A 14571-nucleotide genomic window follows, 5' to 3' on the forward strand; every position below is an offset into this window, starting at 1 on the left:
TGGAGTGAAAAGAGACTTGTGACAGAATAACCAGCTAACAGGCTATTGCTTTGTGTGTGGTGATTTGTATATTTGATCTTAAAACTAACTGGGAACCATTGGAATTTATTGAAAAGGGGACTGATATGCTCAAGGAAAATTTTGGCATCTCTGGATTGACAGAGGAAAGATTTAAGGTATGGATGATTGGTCTTTCAGCTGTGGATAGGTGATTGATTTTCTCAATGTCTTTTAGTTGAGTCAGAAGGCAAAGCAGCTCTTCTATTACAGGTACATTGAGGTGGCTTATTTCAACTTTGGTTTATCTTTTTGCATTGTTCCCTAACTGAATTAGATATACTAGCCAGTTGTAGCTAGTAGAGTTTACACTAATTATTGCTCAATGTGGTAACTGTACATAGTTTTGTGGAAGTGGGCAAATGGGATGAAGGTAGATTATGGAACATGCCTTCAGAACTATTTCTTATCTTCACTTTTAAGTTCCTCCTAATTTAAGAAGAAATATGGGAAATAGAAACTTATAGATTATATTTCATTCAGCACTTTTCAGGGGTCTGTGACTTCCTTGGTATAAGCAATATCTTTGGATAGATATCACCATCCCTGGCTACCTTACTATGTCTTTATGAATTGCTGTGGCACAAAATATTCATCATCTGATGAATAATTTTATGGATAACAAGTAAATTTATGTAGGGTACCTATAATGGTAGTTCTATTCATATCTGAACTGAAGATTTTATTCAATGTTGGCATGTTTGAAAAAATGACATTACTGTGATGCCATTTTGAACCCTCATCATATAATTTAATTTAACTGGAAGATTATAATATTTTAACTTTGACCCTTAAAATATTACATTTCTAAATTGGATCTTAACACCCATGAAATTCAATGCAAACCATTTAGTGTCTCTTATCTTTTGGAAAAGAAACTAGATTAACTTCAACAACAAAAATAAGGGTAGAGATAAGGATGAGTCTGTGATTTCATTAGTAGGAGGGACTCCCAAGTGAGGAATTCATCAGCTAATGAAGTTAGGCACTTTTTCTTCAATTTAGAGAGCTTCCTGAAGCGATTTAGGCCTTTATCCAGGATTACCCAGGCAGAATGTTTTTGAGGAATGACTTGAACCCAGGTTTTCCCGCTTTCAATTCTGGTGATTCTTGCTTTACCATGCCACACTAACCTAAATAACATTAGTTAATATTTAATAGCATCTTAAAATCTACATAGTACTTTGTTCCTCATAGCATTTCCAAGGTCAATGCCTTCATTATCTCAATTTTTACAGGAAACTCTTGAGACTGAGAGAGGCTAAGTAACCTCCCTAAAAACAACTCGGGGAACAGAGGAGATGGGAAGAGGGCCTCAGATTCCAAAACTAGTTTCTAAAATAGGAACTATGTTCTCAACCTGCCCTCAAGGAATTTATATTTTATGTTTGGGACCTAACATGTTTAGATAAGTAAAATACAAAGTAATTTGAGAGGGGGGATGGTATTAACAGCTACAGCAGTTAGGGAAATCTTCCATTTATAAAGATAATATGCCTGGCGTCTTAATTTTTTGTTATTGATGACTATAACATTTCAACAATATTCATTTTGACCAAGAAATTCAAAAGAAGCTCTTAACCTCTCAACCATGGTTCATTTGAGAAGTTGCTGTCCATTTCCATTCTCATTGTAGCAAAAATAATACAGACACCTAGTTATGTTGGCTATTGACATCACCATGGTTCAAGCTTGAATAAACACTGCTTTGAAAAAGCATATATTAAGTGCTATAATAAGTGCTCTCTTGAGACACTGTCCCTTTGGCATAAGCTTTTATTTCCTAGAATGTGCTTTGTGTTTTTATCATTTTCATATTTTAGAGCTTTCTTTTTTAGATAGAAAAGAGAAAAAGTAGAAACCTAAATCCTGTAATTTTTTTTGTTTTGATATGATTATCCTGAAATGAGAGACTAAAATAATAGCATCCCAGGTATTTGTAAAAGGATTACTTAGATAAACCCATGATATTGAAAAAAGATTTTTTAAAAAATTAATACATTATCAAGAACATTTTTATTTTAAATAGAATAATAGAAAAGTTGACTAATATCTCTTTTAAAAGGAATCCTCCGAACAGCCTTTTCAACATTTTCCCTTAAACTTTGGAGGTAGTAAAAACTACATATAATTTGTGAGTTACTAACTTGCAACCTGTAAGAGGATACTTTCAATTAACAGTGTAACATGTATTTTTAAGTAAAGGTTTTTAGTCTAGTTAAAAAGATAAAACTAGTTTGCCTGTTTTTACGAGTTGAGAAAGAAAATTTGAGAAATGATCAGAAATGAATTTTCTGATCCAGATTTTAGATATTCATAAATTTTTTGCCTCAAAGTTTGACTACCATTATGTTATGGAATGCTCCAGTTCTGCATGCAGAAACTTGCACTGCCAAAAACTGATCTGAGCTTGGATTAAAAAGTGTAGCTAAGAGTCTGTTACATAAGGTTTAATGATAGAATTAGGAATATTGGGGGGGTGGGGGGAGGGAGAATAGTCCGAAACTTTTTTAGTTTTTGAATCAGTCAAAAGTAACAAAACCCTATGAAAGATGGCGTGGACATTTTTCCCTATTAAATATTAAATATTTATTTTAAGTTTCTGGTTACTTCATTTGTTTCTGCATTTTAAATAGTTCTCTTAAGGAATGAAACACTATATCAAGAGTGTTCTGTTTGTCTGATATTAAAGGAAAGGGCCGGGTGAGGAGGGAGAGGAAGGAAGAGAAAAAAAAAAACCCTCCTTCTATCTCTTTCCCGTATGTTATGGTTGTAGTTGTGACTGTGAAGGAAGGGAGGAGGATGCCCAGCTGCTAGCTGCTCTTCCACCAGAGCCTTTACCTGGCTTAGGTTTGAGTCACGTGAGCCCCACATTTACTGGTGATCTAACTGCTCCACCTGCCTTTCAGTTTGTTTACCAGGAAATCAAGATGTGTAAACTGCAGGAAGTACTATTTGACCCTCTCCGACAGTATCTCATTACAATAATTGCTAATCTCTGAATAAGACAGCCATGTTTTGTGAGTAACTGAGAGAGAGAGGTTGTAGGAGAGGGATTTTAGGGGTTGCCACAAACAGGGCATTGTACTGCTGGCTTGGATCCTGTTTTCATGAGAGCTGCTTCTGCTAGTCATGGGGGTGACCTTTGGGGTCAGCAGAGCTAGGGTACAATAGTATGAGTGCTTCCTTTCCTTTTAATTGAAAAAAAAAAAAAACAAAACACACCCGGCTTGTTGTTCTGGAGTATGCTGTCTATGCTCTGCATCGAAAGGATAATGGCTACTTCCTGATTAAACCCACTCTCCACAGTAAGCCGTTCATGTTCTGTTCTCTTTTCTCCCCTTGTACAGGCAAGAGTATTTGGTTTTTTTCTTCTTTACTTCTGATCAGGGTCTTACCAGTTTTCTATGCTGTGTGTTATTAAACATAAGCTGAACTAAATAAGCTTACATTGTAATAGAAACTACTGGTTTAAGTTAGGAAATTTTTTTAAATGAGGAAGTTTCTCTGTGTGCTCTTTTATACAGCTAAAACATGCTTAATATACACATATTTTAGTGAATTTACATTTTAAGAAAATTTGAAATGTTAAATTGATATGTAGATGTTATTTTAATCACATAGAAGTTTCAGAGTTAGTTTAAAGCACTGTGTGCCACCACCTAAAAGATATTTTTCCTCCCCAATTGCTATCTGAGTAACTATTTTATTTTGCTGTATGTCTATGTAAATTTTTAGATCCATTGCACTTACTTACCACATTGTTGTATGCTTTTACCTGTTGGAAAAGAACATTATATTAGCAGTTGTTTTGGTTAAGTTTTGTGATTAGATTAGTTAAGAGATTTAGCTCCTAAAAAAAAAAAAATGCCATCTAAGTAGTTTGAGTATAAGGAAGGGAGTGATGAGCTGCTTAGCATTAATCTTAGAGCTGACACTCCATCTGTATAGTGTTAGGGAAATCACTTAAACTGCTTACCAATTTTTTAGGTTACAAAATTACATTTTATTATGCCTACTATTTTATAAGTGGGGTTTTTTTTTATTTGTGGAAATACAAGTAAATTGTTGTGATGTGTGTATTTTATGCCAGATACTCTGCACGGAGAGGACAAATTCTAAAGATATGTGTAGCAACAACAGAAAAAAATCTAAGAACCACAGCTGATTGTGAAGTAGCATTGTAGCTTGGTAGCATAATCAGTAAATACAGAACAGTATTTACTAGAATGTTGTTTGTATATATAATACAAAAGAATCATTAGTGTCCCCCCCCTTTTTTTTTTCTACAACAAAGTTTGAAAGCTATCTATCAGAAATTGTATTGATTCTGAGATCCCTAACTAAATAGGTACATTGAAGTCTTTGAGATGCATAGGTAAGTAAAGAATCTCCAAGATAACTAGTAGATTGAACAATAAGATAAATGTAAAAAAAAAATGAGATATTCAATAAACCTCTAAAGAAAATTATCAGTTGATTATTATTTTTTATACATACCAAAGAGAGAACAAGATGAAATTAATTTAAAGTTTAGCATATTTAAAGGTCAGGTGTTAGGAAGAATTCTATGCAATTATTAAATATTATAATGGGTTATTGAATAAAGTGGAAATCAAGTCTCATATTTTTAAGAGATGATAAGAATCTTAACTTGTTGAAGATGATATAAATATAGATGTGCCCTTGATGACTTTTTTTTTAATTTAATTTTTATTTTATTTTATAATTATAACTTTTTTTTTTGGACAGTACATATACATGGGTAATTTTTTATAACATTATCCCTTGCACTTAATTCTGTTCAGATTTTTTCCCTTCCTCCCCCAACCCCCTCCCCTAGATGGCAGGCAGTCTTATACATGTTAAATATATTACAATATATTCTAGATACAATATATGTGTGTAGAACCAAATTTCTTGTTGCACAGGAGGAATTGGATTCAGAAAGTAAAAATAACAGTTTACACTCATTTCCCAGTGTTCCTTTTCTGGGTGTAGCTGATTCTGTCCATCATTAATCAATTGGAATTGGATTAGCTCTTCTCTATGTTGAAGATATCCACTTCCATCAGCATACATCCTCATACAGTATCATTGTTGAAGTGTATAATGATCTTCTGGTTCTGCTCGTTTCACTCAGCATCAGTTGATGTAAGTCTCTCCAAGCCTCTCTGTATTTCTCCTGTTGGTCATTTCTTACAGAACAATAATATTCCATAACATTCATATACCATAGTTTACCCAACCATTCTCCAATTGATGGACATCCATTCATCTTCCAGCTTCTAGCCACTATGAAAAGGGCTACCACAAACATTTTGGCACATACAGGTCCCTTTCCCTTCTTTAGTATTTCCTTGGGATATAAGCCCAGTAGTAGTATGGCTGGGTCAAAGGGTATGCACATTTTGATAACTTTTTGGGCATAATTCCAGATTGCTCTCCAGAATGGTTGGATTCTTTCACAACTCCACCAACAATGCATCAGTGTCCCAGTTTTCCCACAGCCCCTCCAACATTCATCATTATTTGTTCCTGTCACCTTGGTGACATTTTAAAGTCCCTTCATGTGCACTGCCAGCCTATATTCTAGGAAAATAATCCCTATTACTAAATTAGCCTCCTGTTTTAAGAAAATTCGGATATGTATTCAAGGATGCTAGCAATCTCACATTTTATTTTTTAATCCTTAAGTAATCCTTAAGTACTAAAAAATATTTCCAGTATTCTATGATGTCATAAGTATAGGAAACTCTAGATGAGGTAGTTCCCTCTACCAATACAGGTTGGCAATTTATAGTTTTAGAGAGTTGCCTGGGAGACTGAAGTGTTAAGACAGGAGTTATATAGACAGAATTTGTCAGAGGCAAGACTTGAATTCCAGCGTCCATTATTTTGAGGCCTTATTTCACTCCCTTATACTTTGATGCTTTTGGATTATATGCAACCACAATATTTTACAATGCTTATAGATTGTTGTTTCTTCCTCTTATAATTTGGGAATATAGTAAAATGATGCATACAGATGCAATTTGATAATCACATACAGTATATACGGTATACATCCCTTAGTGTTTACTGACACAATGTTTTAAATCTGAAAGTAATTTTAGCAAACGATGTAAATATAATTCAACCTCCTCATTTTAAAGATGAGGAAACTAGGTCCCTGAAAAAATGATTCAAAGATCACAAAGTAACTGAGCAAAGATTTTCTAATTTCAAATTCTGTGCCTTTTTCATTACCCGAGACTGCTATATGTATAAGGGGAATGTTTGAGTTTGTTAGATTGGCTGTGTCTTTCACTCTTGAATTTTTCTTTACCTTTACTATGAGACTACACTATGTAGCAGTGTGCCCTCTGTCATTCCCAACCCCCAGCTTTCACTTATTAATTCTTCTAATCTGCTTTGGGCTTTAAAATTAGATAACCAGCCTTGTTAGAATTCTATATGAAGTAATGAGTGAAGGTCTGAGAGACTTCTTCATGAATAAAATCTATGTTATTCTATGACTTGTGATGTTTATATTGGCTGTCCAGGGACTTAATTTTTTTTTCTACAATTTGTTTTTTTTCTTCCAAACGGGGGAAATTAGATAGTTTTGAATAAGATAAAAATGTTAACTTATAAAAGTAGCTCGATGATATTTGTCCTTTTGGAAAATTATATGATGTACAGAACTGATAACCTGTAGAATTGATTTACTTCAATAAATATACCTGCTATTTTTCAGTAAAATAGAATACTACTCAGGTAATCATTCCAATTTCCAGATTATTCATCACAAACTTCTAACTTAATCATACTTTTAAAGCTGGAAGAGATCTTAAAGCTCATCTAGTCCAGCCCCCCCCCCTTTTTTTTTTTTAACAGAAGAAACTGAGATCCAGAGGAAATTAAAAACTTGCCAAGTGGTTCCCAAGTAGTAAGTAAAAGAGCTAGAATTTGAACTCAAGTCTTCTACACAAAATCCAGCATTTTTTCCTCTACAACTTTATGCCCAATCATAGTTTTAACAAAAGATCACAAACTGGATACTATACACAAGATAGGGATAAGAAAATTAAGGTTGATACTTCTGCAAACAACAAAAACCTAATTGTTGGAGGAGCTATGTAAAGATGTCATCAGGGTTTTCCTGGGAAAAGATAGCAGACTAGTTATGTGGTAACAGTGAGGGCTAACAGGACTGTTTGTGTACCATTGATATCACTGTGATGTCAAGAAGAGGAGAGGAAGGAATCCCGAATTTGGTTGAAATCCTATTGGAGAACTGATGCAAGAAAGGAAAACAGGACTAGAGAGTTGAGATCTGCCTCTTTGAAGAGAGTACCCTATCATTTCGGATCTGTGAAAGACTTTTTAAAGATTCAGAATGTGTCAGAATATTCTGAACTTTAATTCTTTTTATCTAAGCCGTTGCAATTGAAGAAGTGAAGCTAATTTGTATGTTGACAACAAGTTTAGGTGGTGGTTGCTTTTAAATCAGATACATTCTTGATTTGCACTTACTTAAATGACTTGTTCATACATTGGTAGAGTTAAGGGGAGAAATCTGGTTAGAACTCCTAGTTAAAACTACTGTAACACTTAAGAGACATTAATTGTGGATTGTCTAATCTCCATATACAATATTAGGAAACAAAAAAGGATTGGCTAAAGATGGAGTATTTTGTATACACACACACACACACACACACACACACACACTGATATATGTGTGTGTATGTAGGTGTATATTTCTTTTTTTTTCACTTTTTTTTAAATAATTTTTTTCACAGTATATATGCATGAGTAATTTTTTTTAATAATATTATCCCTTGCATTCATTTTTCCAAATTATCTCCTCCCTCCCTCTACTCCCTCCCCTTGATGATAGGCAATCCCATACATTTTACATGTGTTACAATATAACCTAGATACAATATATGTGTGTAAATCCAATTTTCTTGTTGCACATTAAGTATTAGATTCCAAAGGTATAAGTAACCTGGGTAGATAGACAGTAGTGCTAACAATTTACATTCACTTCCCAGTGTTCCTTCTCTGGGTGTAGTTATTTCTGTCCATCATTGATTAACTGGAAGTGAGTTGGATCTTCTTTATGTTGAAGATATCCACTTCCATCAGAATACCTCTTCATACAACATTGAAGTGCGATCTTCTGGTTGTATTCATTTCACTCAGCATCAGTTGATATAAGTCTCTCCAAGCCTCTCTGTATTCCTCCTGCTGGTCATTTCTTACAGAGCAATAATATTCCATAACCTTCATATACCATAATTTATGTAGGTGTATATTTCTAAAAATATATCTACTATTTTTTAAGAATGTTAGCTACTTTTTATGCTGCCTAGTACAATTCTTAATTTTTTTTCTATTTGGAGACTTAATGCAAAGTCAATTTCCCTCTGATTACTTTATTGGTCTTGTCTTTCAATTTTGTTGATGAGGACAGGGTACCAAAGGAGAGGTGTGGCAGGAATGGGTGAAGGTTTCTAAGGCATGAATTCCCAGCTAAGGAAATTAGCAAAAGGCTGTGATAAAAAGCTTTTATTGTTAGAGACACAAAGAGAAAGACGGTATTGGCTAGCAATATCATCCTCCAGAGAAGTGATTTGCAAAGAGACATTTTCTGAAGACCTATTTTATACATGAGTCTAAGAACTGACATTCTGTAAGCAAAGACCATTTGAGTTTGTATATGAAAGGAGACATTTTCTGAAGACTCATCTTCCTGCCTCCAGAAGATGTAAGACCATTTGAGTTTGTGTAACTTTTTGTTGGTGATTTTACATAACTTTACAGGGCTGTCTCAGGTCAGAGTTTTACTTTCATCATTATTAAGTCATTTTATTTTTTGAAATTTCATATTTCTCAATTCCAAAAACATAGCCTGATCTCAGGGAAAAGTTCTACCAATTCCATGCAAAAAAGTATAAATTTTGGTGAATTTCAAGCAAGAAAGAACTTTTCTAGCCAGTCAGTTAATGAGCATTTATTAGGCACTTAGTATGTGCTTAATATGTTTAATGATATTTCTAGAATTTTATTTTATATCTTTTGTCTATATTTGGATAAACAGCAATTATTGTATTATAAACATGCTATGGCCAAATTTATTTGGTCTAACTTTACATTAAAGATCAAATAACACTTTTCCTGTTGATTTGCTTTTGAATCTGACATAAGAGGTGATATTTTGAAAACTGCCACATACAGTATTTTCAACTTGGTACAGAAACTGAGTTCGCATGTTCAAACATGCAGTAATAGGAGTGTGTAGTAATGAGCACATAAGAAGATGTCTGTGTAAAATGTCAATTCTCCTACACCTTCTAAAATGGGGCACACATATCTGAATAAGAATTGTGGTACAATGAAATAGTGGAAACTAGTATTCAGAAGTCATGAGCTATTAAAGTAGTGGCATCTTGAATCTGAGTCAAGAATTTTCTGATACTTTTTTTCTAAACTCTGCTCCCTTGAGGGAGAGTAATTCAATTCAGAAGGCATGTTTTAATCTTTTACTAATGTATAGCAATTAACAGTGATGTTGGAAGCAAGATTTAGAGTCTGTAATGTTCCAGCAGTGTGTTAGGACTCAATAATACAAAGGCATAAAATGAGACTCTTATACTTTAATAGTGGTGATGAGGTGACCAGGATAGAACATATCCCTGATAAATAAATACTTGTTAATTTCATGAGAGAACATTAGCAACTGGAGGCAAAATAGAAGACTTACCAGAGAAGATGATATTGAAACTTAAAGGAATTAAAAGCTTCTGAAAGAGATGACAAAATAAAGAAATAAAAGTGGTGGTAGGGAGAGGAGATATGTAGGAAAAAAACCTGAAAAATGAGATTATAGAAGATCAGAAATTAGACTAAGGAAAACTTCCTTGTGTTCTAGAAACAATTGAAGCCAATGAACTTTTCTGGGAGATGGGAAATGGGAGAAACATAGTCAATATATCTATTGGAGTAATAACAATTTTGGCAGCTGTGCAGATAATAGATTGAAGGTATCTATAAAAAGAGTCCAGGGTCTGTGTCAGAGGAGACTTTGTAGATTCTTATACAGCAAAACCTTCTTAACAATTACATATAAAAATGGTTTCCTCCTTACAAGCGGTCTTCCAATAGAAATTGGATGACCATTTTTTGGTGAATTTTATTGAAGGGGTACCTATTCTGCTATGAGTTGAGCTGGATGGACTCTGAGGTTATGTTTCCGACTGGAGATGTGTGAGTGATGGTATAAGATCTTGCAGAGGGTGGAGTCTTAGGTACAGTTTTAACCTTGTTAAAGAAAAGGCCTCTTCAGCCTCTGAAAATGGAGAAAAAAATTAGTATCATTATAGTAGGGAATATGATTGTTCTTATGAATAATAGCTTAAGTCTAAAACAGGAATCTGAATGTAGAAATATATTTAAAATGATTGTATATGTATAACCTAAATCAGATGCTTATTGTCTTGGGGAGAGCAAAGGTAAGGAAGGGGGAAAAAACTGGAACACAAAACCTTACAAAAATAGATTTTGAAATCTATATGTGTAATTGGACATATAAAATACCATTGAAATTTTTAAAAGGAATCTGGGGGGGGTCATTGCTAAAAGAAATGTATGAATTAGGAAGCTTGAGGAGAGAGAAGTTCAGAAGAGAGGATGAATAAGAGTATTGTTTCCTAATAGTGAAGGCTCACTTGAGGTTTTGATATGCTGTGGACAAATTCAACCTTTGTACATATACAGCAAGTTGAGTTTTTGCCTGTGATTGCATATTGTCTGGAACCTTTTATTTTCAGTCACCCTGATTCAAAAACACAGAATCTCAAGAGTTGAAAGCATCCTTAGAATTAGAAGCCTTCTAATTTAATTGATAGCTGAGCCATACCTCATCCACACTGGGCTGGTAAGAGAAGTTGCCCTGCCTGGAGAATACTTAACTTCTGACTAGTACTGACACCTCTAATACACATAATGCTATATGATTAGTGTTAGTCATTTAATCTCCCTGAGTCCTAATTTTCTCATCCATAAAATGAGACTGGGTTTCTGATTGCCGTTCAGATTTTAGATATGTGATCCTTTGAAGTACATTAAGAAAAAGTACTCTGAAAGCAAATTGCTGAATGGGGATAACTGATAATATAGGAGGATACAATCTTTTCCAAAATTAGAAAATGAAGTACTGTCATGACAGAGACCCACAAATATACCAGACTCATTTCTACCTCCATACTTTTATGTGTAATTGTCCCCAAAGCAAATGTATTTTCCTTTCCCCATTTCCTTTTTCAAATCTTTTTTCTTCAAGGCAAAATTCAAGGCACAGGCTTCTATAAAACTTCCCTTATTGATTTATATTCTCTTTGAAATTCTACAGCTCTTAAAACTTCAATTACACAATTTCAGACAAGATTACTAGAAATACTTTATTAAGAATCTATTTTATATTAGGCACTGTAAGAACTGGGGATATAAAGAAAGATATGACAGCCCCTCCCTTCAAGTCACTTAGAGTCTAATGGAAGAAGACAACACATAAAAAGAAACTGAAAACCTTTTGAGGGGAAGGGAGAGAATTTTTGTACTTCATCTATTTTAAGTTCCCAAATATAGTTATTAACTTTATATATTTAGACTGATTAAGACAAAGAACACTTCAGATAAGTGATAATCTGACATTTCAGAACATCTTTGGGATGATTGCACATGAGTCTGTATATTGAATGACATTTTAAAATATCCTCTTATTTTGTTTTACAAAATACACATTTTGTTGGATAAACAGAATGAGAGCCTTCTAGTCCCTCTTATATGGAGCTGCATTACATCTTTTAAGTCAATCTGACACAGTAGCTCTCATCAAAGAGAGTATATGGAGTGGTACTTTCATGATGAGATGTTATTCGACTGTAAATGCATGTGCTGAATGTAAATGTGTAGGAAAAACAAAGGTCCGCAGAATAGTATGGATACAGTAGAGATACTACAGAGGTCATGTGGATGAGATTACAGCAAACATGGGTAAAGGAATGAGAATGTGAGATATTAAATTTAATAATGTCTTTATTAAGAGTTAATAATGCTAACATTGATTCGTTGAGTTTTATTGCATGCACAGAGATGTCTAGGCTGGAATCAATAAACAAAAAAACTTCTTTACTTCCTGAAATGCAGCATTGTGTAGTTGGAAACATTCAAATAATTCTTAGTTTAGTAAATATAGAATACAGTACAGTGTGTAAATATACAGAAAAGCTGAAAGTCTTAATAGATTTTATGGGTAAACACCCTGACGTCCTACAATAGACATACCTCTAATGTGAATATACAATTCATGAACATGGATAATGTACAAAGAACTGGTTTTCTGTTGCCTATTCTCTTCATCACTTATCTTAATGGTGCTCCAGACTCATGTGCATAGTGAAAAATTGCCATTGAACAGTACTTCAACTACATTAGGCACTACCCAGGCTTTTGAGACCTATCCTAGAATACTACCTACTATTTTTTTATATCTGTACCTAAGGCGCAGTGTTTTAGGTTCAACTGATTTACAAAACTTTTTAATTAAAGCTTTTTATTTTCACAACATACACATCTCTTTAACAATGAGGTGATTCAGGCCAGTTTTAAATTAAATATAATTTTTGCATATTTTGAAGTCGGTATGTACAATGACATTTTTATACACTTATCAAATTAGAAGATGAAATTATTGGTAAATTCATTGGTATTAATTTTGAATGCTTCCTATCTTCATCTTTTTTAAACTTTTAAAATCCCCCAGTTATTTTGAAATGAAAATAAATGGTTAAAGAGTGTTTGTCTTTGTTTTAATTGAAGAAATCCAAACTTATAGAATAGGGAAAACTGAAAAGATTGTATCATAGAATCCTTAAAGTCCTTCAAAATGAAAACTAGGTGTCATCTCCTAATATAGTAAGCTTTTACTGATTTCTAGAATAACCACCTTCCTCAGTTATATTGAATTTATTTATCTGGTTTTCCCCCAGTAGTTCCTTGAGGGCAGAGATGTTTATTATTTTGTCTCTTTATATTCACAGTCACTAATAACATGCCTTACATGTATTAGGAGCTCCATAAATACTTGACAAATAGAATTAAATTATATGATCTGAGAACTGTAATAGACCTTAGAGATTAGCTCAACAAACCCCTTCATTTTACAGATAAGGAAACTGGACTACAAAGATTAAGGCATTTATTTATGGTCATTCTTAGGAGGGCCAAATACCAATCATGAGACTGGCTAACAGTTAGCAGCTGATTTCAGTCATTTTTAAAAAATTCTAAAATCAAAATGATTTGAATAATCAACATATGGTTAAATATTTTGTTAGCTATCTTGTTAAATATGTTTGTGAAAGTTATCATTAATTATGACTACATAAGTTATATTAATTCTCAAATCTTAATAGTAGATAAGTTATAATACCAAAAGAAAAAATACATTATGTATATAAGAGAAAAATTTTAGCAAAACATATTGACATTTGTTACTGATGGCTACTTTTATTACCTTTAAATTCATGGAAGTTAAATATTGAGAAGACTAAAATAAGGAACCTGTTTTCTTATATGATTGAAATAACTGAGTTAAAATGTTTAGTTCTTAAAGTCTCAGAATGATAGAAAATGAAAAGATGAGTAAATTAACAGATATACTTAGTCTTTCTTGAGATATCCCTATTTTAAAATGGAAAAAATAGAAAAAGTAAGCCCTTAAACAATTTTAAACTATCATTTTTGGATTACTAGATTTATGATTATATTTTTGTGATTAGTATATGATAATGGAATTTACATAGGTTATTGTAATTGTTTATCTGTCTGCCTTTGACCAATAATTATAACTATTTGTGATTCCTTCTGTGGACAAATTTGCTTCATTCTATGTCTATTCAACATATCAGTTATCTTTGTCTGATAGTCATTCTCATCTAATAGTCATAAATAGCTGCTAATAATAGAATTTACACAAAATGAGTCTACTCTGCTTATAAATTTATCATATACATATATTTTTTTAAAATTTAAAAAGCATATACTAAGTGCTACCGTGTGCAGAAAACAATACTGGGTAACAATGTGTATAAGACTGTAGTCTATAGAGGGCCTGTTACAAACAACTATTTTATAATGTAATATTTGTTTTAGAGGGATATAAGCAAAATGCTCTGTAAGATCTGATGGGGAGAGGGGATTACTATTTAGAAGGATCAAGGAAGGTATCTGTGGTAGTAAGTAGTATTTTAATTGGCATGTAAAGGATAAATCTGAGAAGTTATCAATTACTATGCCTCTCAGGGAAAACATTAAGACAAATAGATAACAGAATATGTACAAAATAAACACAAAATAGTTGGCAAGGAAGCATACTAACTAGTATTGGGGAGATGTTTAAAAAATATTTCATGTAGTTGAGTTGCTTGATTTGAGTCTTAAAGGAAGTAGAGGAATCTCAGA

General features: G+C 33.1%; 1 protein-coding gene across 42 annotated transcripts in view; it reads left to right on the forward strand.

Moving 5' to 3' along the window:
- The window catches only part of BAZ2B (bromodomain adjacent to zinc finger domain 2B), a 322506-nt gene that overhangs the window by 131859 nt on the left and 176076 nt on the right, over window positions 1-14571 (forward strand). Inside the window, exon 1 of one of the 42 annotated variants that reach the window (XM_074303336.1) lies at window positions 3252-3365. The exons of 40 other annotated variants lie outside the window; for them this stretch is intronic. The gene's annotated coding sequence lies outside the window, so the exon portion shown is untranslated. Of the gene's footprint in view, window positions 1-3251; window positions 3366-14571 lie in introns of those variants that run through there. One more of the 42 variants, XM_074303335.1, reaches the window with a different exon arrangement.

The sequence above is a fragment of the Sminthopsis crassicaudata genome, chromosome 3 (assembly GCF_048593235.1).
Source record: "Sminthopsis crassicaudata isolate SCR6 chromosome 3, ASM4859323v1, whole genome shotgun sequence".
NCBI lineage: Eukaryota > Metazoa > Chordata > Mammalia > Dasyuromorphia > Dasyuridae > Sminthopsis > Sminthopsis crassicaudata.